The 7,656-nt window shown below is 41.5% G+C and overlaps 1 pseudogene; it reads left to right on the top strand.

Moving 5' to 3' along the window:
* The first annotated feature begins 2,649 nt into the window (after positions 1-2,649).
* On the top strand, positions 2,650-3,139 carry LOC118889587 (annotated as a pseudogene).
* The last annotated feature ends 4,517 nt before the right edge of the window (positions 3,140-7,656 follow it).

Genomic DNA, 7,656 nt, shown 5'->3' with positions numbered 1-7,656 from the left:
ACGGGCTCCCAGGCCTAATGCCCTGCCCTCGGAGCAGATTTAAATTTTGCAAAATAGCTCAAGATGGTGCTTCAGGCTAGTCTTTACCATTGAAATAGAACTGGGAGTCTTTACAATTTGTTATCTTTGCTATTGTTACTTCTCTTGCCTAAGTTTGTCCTTTTGTTCTCTTAAGATCATTATTACTGAGACCTGTTCAAGGACAAGTACTGTTGCCAGGCTCAGATAACAAAATGCCTTAGGCCAAAAATGGCTTCTCTTATGTCAAGAAAGCCATGCCTGGTTCTCTTTCTCCAGGGATCCCCTACCCTATCTGCTTACTGGACAAGATTAACTGCACAGTTCTTGAGTCATTCCTCCTCCCCTGTTGAGATGGGGACAGAAGCTGATTTGTTGGGTGAATGCCACTCACTTCTTCAAAGGGACCCTCCAGATCAAGATGTCTGGAGTAGCCTCTGAGTCTGATAAGTGAGTTGAGGTGCATGGACCTGACAACTCAGGCACCAAGAGGGATTCTCCTATGCCCTTGCCTGCAGGTCCCCAGCAACATAGGGAGAACCCAAAGGGGCTAGGCGAGATGTCCCTTCGTGGTCGCCAAAAATTTTTACCAAAAAACTGTTGACCTCTTGGTGGGGGTCAAGCCAACAGATACAACCAAGTCAAAGATCAGGAGAAGGAAGGATTTGTTACTTGCAGCAAGTAAGGAGAACACTGGGGATCTTTCCCAAAGCAGTGTCTCCCTGAACAGCAAAATTGGCAAAGTTTTTGTTGTTGGTGTTGTTTGTTTGTTTGTTTTAATATTTATTTATTTTGGCTGTATCGGGTCTTAGTTGCAGCATGCGGGATCTTTGTTGTGGCATGCAGGATCTTTCGTTGCAGCGCGCAGGCTCCTCTTTGAGTCATGTGGGCTTCTCTCCAGTTGTGGCGTGCGGGTTCTAGAGCACGCAGGCTTAGTTGCCCTGCAGCATATGGGAATCTTAGTTCCCTGACCAAGGATCAAACCCACATCCCCTGCATTGGAAGGCAGATTCTTAACCACTGGACCACCAGGAAAGTCCCAAAATTGGTGACATTTTAAGCTGAGGGTACATGCATATTCATTCATGAAGGGGCTTGAGCAGAGGAGAATTCAGCATACAATTGGGGGTTGACAGAGTCCAAGCTTTAGTTGATTGAAGTCACCAGGGTCAGAAAATTGTCAACAGCATCATCCCTTAGGTTCCAGTTGATCTGGTGGTTGAGTGCTCTAGGGGGCTTTAAATTCTACAAAACAGCCCAAGAAAGTGCTTCAGGCTAATCTTTACCATTGAAGCAGAAATGGGAGTCTTTACAACTGACATATTACCTTTGCTATTGTTACTTCTCTTGCCTGATAACAGTCATTTGCTCCTGCATTCTTTTGTTCCCTTAAGATCATTAATTACTGAGACCAGTTCAAGGATAAGCATTGTGTCCAGGCTTAGATCACAAAATGGCTTAGGCCAAAAATGGCTTCTCTTATGTCAAGAGGAGCCATGCTTGGCTGTCTTTCTCCAGGGACCCCCTACCCTATCTTCTTACAACACTAGGCATCAAAAATGAAAAGATAATGTGAAAAAGAAATTCATATTTATTTACAGATAAAATGATTCATGCATTAATAACAAAGGAGCAATATGATTTCTTTATGGTAGCCTAGTGTAATTGATACTATTACTTCACTGTAACTTAGCATATACCCACATGAATGGTTATACCATTTTTATGGCATACAGTATTACAGTCATATTCATACTACAGTATTAGAAACATTGTTATATTTTTTTCAAAAACCACGTACCTGTGATGATAGGCATATATGCAGTTTCTCCAGTTACGAGAGAGAGACAGAGAGACAGAGAGAGAGGGAGGGAGAGAGAGGCATACTATATGGTCATGTAATTCTTTGAAAGCAAAGCTATAAAACAGTAAGAAAACTAACATATTAATTTCGTATTAAATATCACTCACCTCATGCTTACGTAAGGATAGGCTATCTACTTCAAGTCTTGCACAGGATGTTCTATATGTATATTTTTGGATATTTATTGAAAAAAAAATCTGCACGTAAGTGGACCCATGCAGTTCAAGCCCATGTTGTTCAAGGGTCAACTGTATAGAACACATACTATAATTTACCAACATGATTTAATCCTTCTTTGATGACTCAGAAGGCCCTCCAGGATCACACATTTCTTCAGGCTTATTATTATGTGTTTTATCTCTGGGGATGTTTAATATAGGCCAAGTGACGAAAGCAGAATTCTGTAATGACTGGAAGACAGAACTTGATGTCCACTGACTCATTCCAATTCTAAGTCTATGTGCATGTGTCTCAAAGTCAAATATACAAGTGATCCCATTTATTACTACCTAAAAGAAGCACCACATCACAGTGCAATTGTTTATGAAAACAGGTTACAAATAAGGAGTGTTAACCAGCTTCTGATTATAAACCTTAACCAGGGCAAGGAATGTATCTTAGAGATTTTTGAAAAGGTAGGCTATCATTAATTAGTACCATTAATATGTTATTACCAGGGACCGCCTCCGCCCCCGTCGGCCGGGGTGCTCTAGATGCTGCGTGGAGAGCCCCTGCGCCCCTGCGAACATGGACATGGCGCTGCGAGCATGCGGGCCGTGGTCTGCAGCCTGTGCGCCATCTCTGTACCCAACTTGCCCTGCTCGCCGCTGCCTTGGGTACTGCGGGCTGGCGCCCTTTGGGCGCTGCGCACCGGCCCCAATCTGCTGTCGGTGCGTAAATTCACAAACATGAATGGGTAACAACAGAAAACAGTGTTGGAATAGTGCGAATCAGCAATTTTGCACAGGAAGCTTTGGGAGATGTTGTTTACTGTAGGCTGCCTGAATTTGGGACAAAATTGAACAAACGAGGAATTTGGTGCTTTGGAAATTGTGAAAGCTGCTAGTGGACTCTATTCTCGTATCAGGAGAAGTAACTAAAATTAATGAAGCTCTAGCAGAAAATCCAGGACTTGTCAACAGATCTTGTTATGAAGATGGTTGGCTGATCAAGATGACACTCAGTACCCCTTCAGAACTAGATGAACTAATGAGTGAAGAAGCATATGAGAAATACATAAAATCTATTGAGGAGTGAAAATGGAACCTCAAAATATACTAGTTTGAAACAAACAAAAAATATGTTATTAACATTATTTTATTAAAGCCTAATCATCAGATTATAATCTACTAATTAATGCAAACGTATTTATCATTATGTGCCTGATATATGCCAAGCCCTGTGTTAGTCATTAGGGATACAATGTAAATATAATTCATGCCCTCAAGAAATTTAAGTAATTCACCTTTAAAACCATTTTATTGTGCAGTTCATTTTACAGAACTTTAGATGTCACCGTAAGAAATTAGCCTGGGCGTGATGGGACTGTCTAACACATCCTATAACTCACTCAAAATATAGAATAATAGAAAAGAAAGAACGCGAATGTTAGCTTAATTACTTAACATTCGCCTTTTTTTCTGAAAAACACAGCATCCAGAATGTTCCTTTAAGGATCTAGTCTTTGCACTTTCAGAATTCTGGGTGAATTTGCTTCTGCACATAAAATGATTTTCATTTCAGTTAGTACAATATCTGCCAGTCCCCCAGGACTTGACGGTAAAGCCCCAGGCGGGAAGGGAACAGCCATCACATTGCCCCCACCCCTTGGCTGGCCTTTCTGTGGGTGTGATGGTGACCGAGGCAGCATGAGGGAGCCCTGCCCTGGGAGTCAGGAGAAACCAGGAGGCAGAGACAGGTGCTCTGAGTCCAGTGTGTCAGGCACTCTGCTAACGGATGCTGCCTTGCTTCTGGACAGCTTCTTGTAAACATGCTGATTCTCATCGTGACAGGAGGACTTTACAGCTTAGATCTTCATGTCTAAAACTAAGGGTTTAGGTTACATCAGAGTTCCCCAAATTATATTCTGCAAAACACAGGTCCTTTTTTAAGACATTTCTTCAAAAAGCAGCCTGGGGCAGCAGTGTAGGAAAAGCTGCCCACCACACCCAGTGGTGGAGAATCACAAGGCACAGCAGCATATGAAGGGTTCTGAGAAGCTGTACCTTCAAAACACTTTGATAGCAGCATTTCTCAAACGAGTTTGACCATGAAACCCTCTTTTCTAGTTTCACCTACTAACATCTGCTGATTCACTTAGTATTCTGAGGTACAAACTTTGGAAACATTAGAATAAACGATCTCTTAAACGCATTGATTTTATAGCATCTTAAAGCGGAAAATAGTCTTAGAAATCAGAGGGCCGTGAGGTTAAGATCTCATAGCTAGTCAATGGCCAAACTAGGTCCCTTTCAGTTGCCAATTTTTCACATTCTATGCGCTAACAATCGCAGTGAATGAAATTTTACTGTGAGGAAGTTTAGAAAAAGCGTCAGTAATTGAAATCTACAGATAATCTTAAAGCTCCAGGGTTTCCACTTTTGGTAAAACTCTGTTGTTTGAAGTTACTCCTGATGAAGCAAAACTAATGGTGTGTGTCCACAGGCTGGTGGAGATGCTACTGAGCAGAGAATTTTCCAGAATTCAAGAAGCTAATGAGAATGGGGGAAGGAGAAACAAATGGCACTGAGTCCAAAGCCAGGGTAATTAGCTCCTGGGTGACTAAGAGTAAATTACCTTTTTTTTTTGATACTGAGCTCAAGGAGATCCTTGGCTTTTTTTTTTTTTTTTAAGTACTGAGTCATATATTCCTTTGGCGTCAGAACTAAGAAAAGAGAACCAATGCTTGCTACACTGACCTCAATGTCCTGTGCTCTGGATAGTGTCTCCTTAATGCCAACTCGAAAAACCCTCACACGTCACTTCACAATGGTCTTTGCCTCTACTTAAAAGGACGAAGATAATTTTAGGCTTCAATTTCTTTTCATGCCATTTGCTTGAAAAGAATTCTTTAAGTTGGTGGCTAAGTAAACAACAGTATTCTCCTAGCAGTGAATTGGCTGTCCCACAATCCCAACTGTAGTATAGCCTAACCCCAAAGTAATTAAAGAACCAAGCGATTTGCATTCTTTTTCTATAAAACTACTCTTGAGTAGCAGATGGCAAACACAAATGATTTGCTCTAGAGACATATGGAAACCTCTCTGTTTCGTAAAAGCCTCAATGAATATTAAACGCCGAGTGATGTCACTCACTGCAGAAATAAAATGTTGTGATAATCCCCCAAACAGGCCTAATTAGGCCATACAGCTACTTGAGTTTCAGAAAGTAATAGGAGGGAAATTACTATGTGATTGGGATTTCATTAACAGTTCTTCTTAATCTGAATATTCATCCTGGCCCCAAAGAATTACCTATTCAGCCTTATTTCTTCAGCATGCTATTAGATTGTACCATAATTTATCATTGTAAATCTTAAAAATGAGTAATCAAAGAGATCTGCTTGATTTCATGTTAACTCTTCAGTTCTGCCTGAACAGCAACAGCAAAAATTTCAAGAGAGATAGGGTGTTTTATCACAGGTTTGGGAGCATTCAACGTGCTCCCTGATAAACTCCGTTTTATAAGCCCTTTTGCTGCTGTTACATTGGTGGTGGGGGCGAAATCTATGTTTAAGGTTATTCAGGAAATGATTATCCATATTAAGTAGGAATTGGAGGCAGGAATCTGATTGAATATGGCTCAAAATACAAAGGAGAATTTCATTTTTCTCTTCATCCTGTAGATTGGCAATCCAATAAGTTGTTGGCAACCCAGTAACTTTTTCTCGTCACAGAAAGGACTGAAACTTTGCACTCCTTGGAAAGAGAGAAGTACTGATAACTGAGTCATAGGGTGAACTGAATGCTTTTTAAAATAAGGAACTAGGTGTCTTGGGCTCCTTTCCAGCCCCACACTCTGCCTGGCCTCCAAGGCCTCCTAGGCCTGTTGATGAATCTCCTCAATTCACTAGGGTGTTTAGTTGGCCTTGGAGACCAAAGTCTGTAAGACCAGAACCCCTAAGGCAGATCTCAGGACATCTGTTAGGAGCTTGGGTTCAAGAGCCAAAGGATTTTATAGACAGAAATGGATTCTCTAGTCCAGCCTCTTTCATTTTACAAATGAGGAAACTGAGGCACAGAAGGGTTGTTGTCCTTCTTTTAGGTCACAGAGCTAGTTAGGGGCAGAGCTAGGAACGGAACCCAGGTCACCTGATGCTTTGTCCAATCTTCCTTCCATTACAAAATCCCAGGACAGGCTTGTCAGGGCCTGATAGAGAATTTAGAAAGTTCAAGGCTATCAAAGTGTTTAACCTTAGCTGGTTGCTGAAGTGGGGGTAGAAAAGGGACCAGGTGTCTAAGTGCCTGTGTTAATTCTAGCTTTGGACCACCCATCCCCTCCTCAAGGAAACAGTATTTCTCTCTTGCCTCTTCTTTCCAGTTCAACATCAATCCATCTGTTTAAGAGAAAGACAAGTCAGAATTTTCCTGGATTCAGCCCCATGACCTCTCCAGAAATTCCAACATAACTGAACACGATATGAATATCTATATGCATTTGACACTGAAACAGGTAGTAGTTTTTGTTTTTCTTTTGAGAAGTTTTTTTTTTTTTAAATTAATTAATTAATTTATTTTTGGCTGCGTTGGGTCTCGTTTCTGTGCGAGGGCTTTCTCTAGTTGTGGCAAGCGGGGGCCACTCTTCATCGCGATGCACGGGCCTCTCACTGTCGTGGCCTCTCTTGTTGCAGAGCACAGGCTCCAGACGCGCAGGCTCAGTAATCGGGGCTCACGGGCCCAGTTGCTAAGCGGCATGTGGGATCTTTGCAGACCAGGGCTCGAACCCGTGTGCCCTGCATTGGCAGGCAGATTCTCAACCACTGCGCCACCAGGGAAGCCCCAGGTAGTAGTTTTCAATGGTTGCTTCTACAGCCTTGTTGCCTCCTGTCTTCTCTATTTCTAACAGGACCCTGTGATTTAGGGTGAGTTTGACCCCATATGCAGCTTGAATGACTTAAGCCAGTTGGCTTACGCCGTTCTCTTGGACCCTAGGATTTGTTCACGGAAGGGCAGTCAGGGCCCATGGAACTGAATTCTAGGGTATTAATTTGAACTCCTGAGAAAGAGGATTCTTTACATTCTGCTCTCTTTGAATCTAGGTGTCCCAGGAGTTTCAGCAAGACATTTTGCAACCACATGAGGCTGGTCTGTTGAAATCAGTGTTACTTTGAGGAAGCATTGCTAAGAAACCAAGAGAGAGAAACCAGGTCCTGGGCATGTCATTTGAGCTGCTGGATCACTCACCTGTCGCTAGTTCTAGATCTGATTATTTTAGTATATGATTAAGTAAATATTTTTATTATTTAAACCATTTATTATTCTATTTTTTACTGCCACACGTATCTCAATACCTCTTATGATGCTGATTGTGAGTTTCATAACATCTTGACTTTGCCATTGGATCAAAGTCCATTTTAAAGTTGGTTCCAAAAGGCTTTCTTTAATCACTCATTCTAACAAGAAACTCTACCCAAAACACATAGTACTTACTGTGTATGTGCCTTATTTGACACAAAATCCTACATAGCAATGCCCAGGCTAATGAAAGGAATGAATTTCACTAACATATTTTATTGTCAAAAACTTTATTATTAGAGAAAGAAATAATACAAGTGT

Source organism: Balaenoptera musculus, chromosome 2 (assembly GCF_009873245.2).
Source record: "Balaenoptera musculus isolate JJ_BM4_2016_0621 chromosome 2, mBalMus1.pri.v3, whole genome shotgun sequence".
NCBI lineage: Eukaryota > Metazoa > Chordata > Mammalia > Artiodactyla > Balaenopteridae > Balaenoptera > Balaenoptera musculus.
This window is presented reverse-complemented; position numbering and strand designations above follow the sequence as displayed.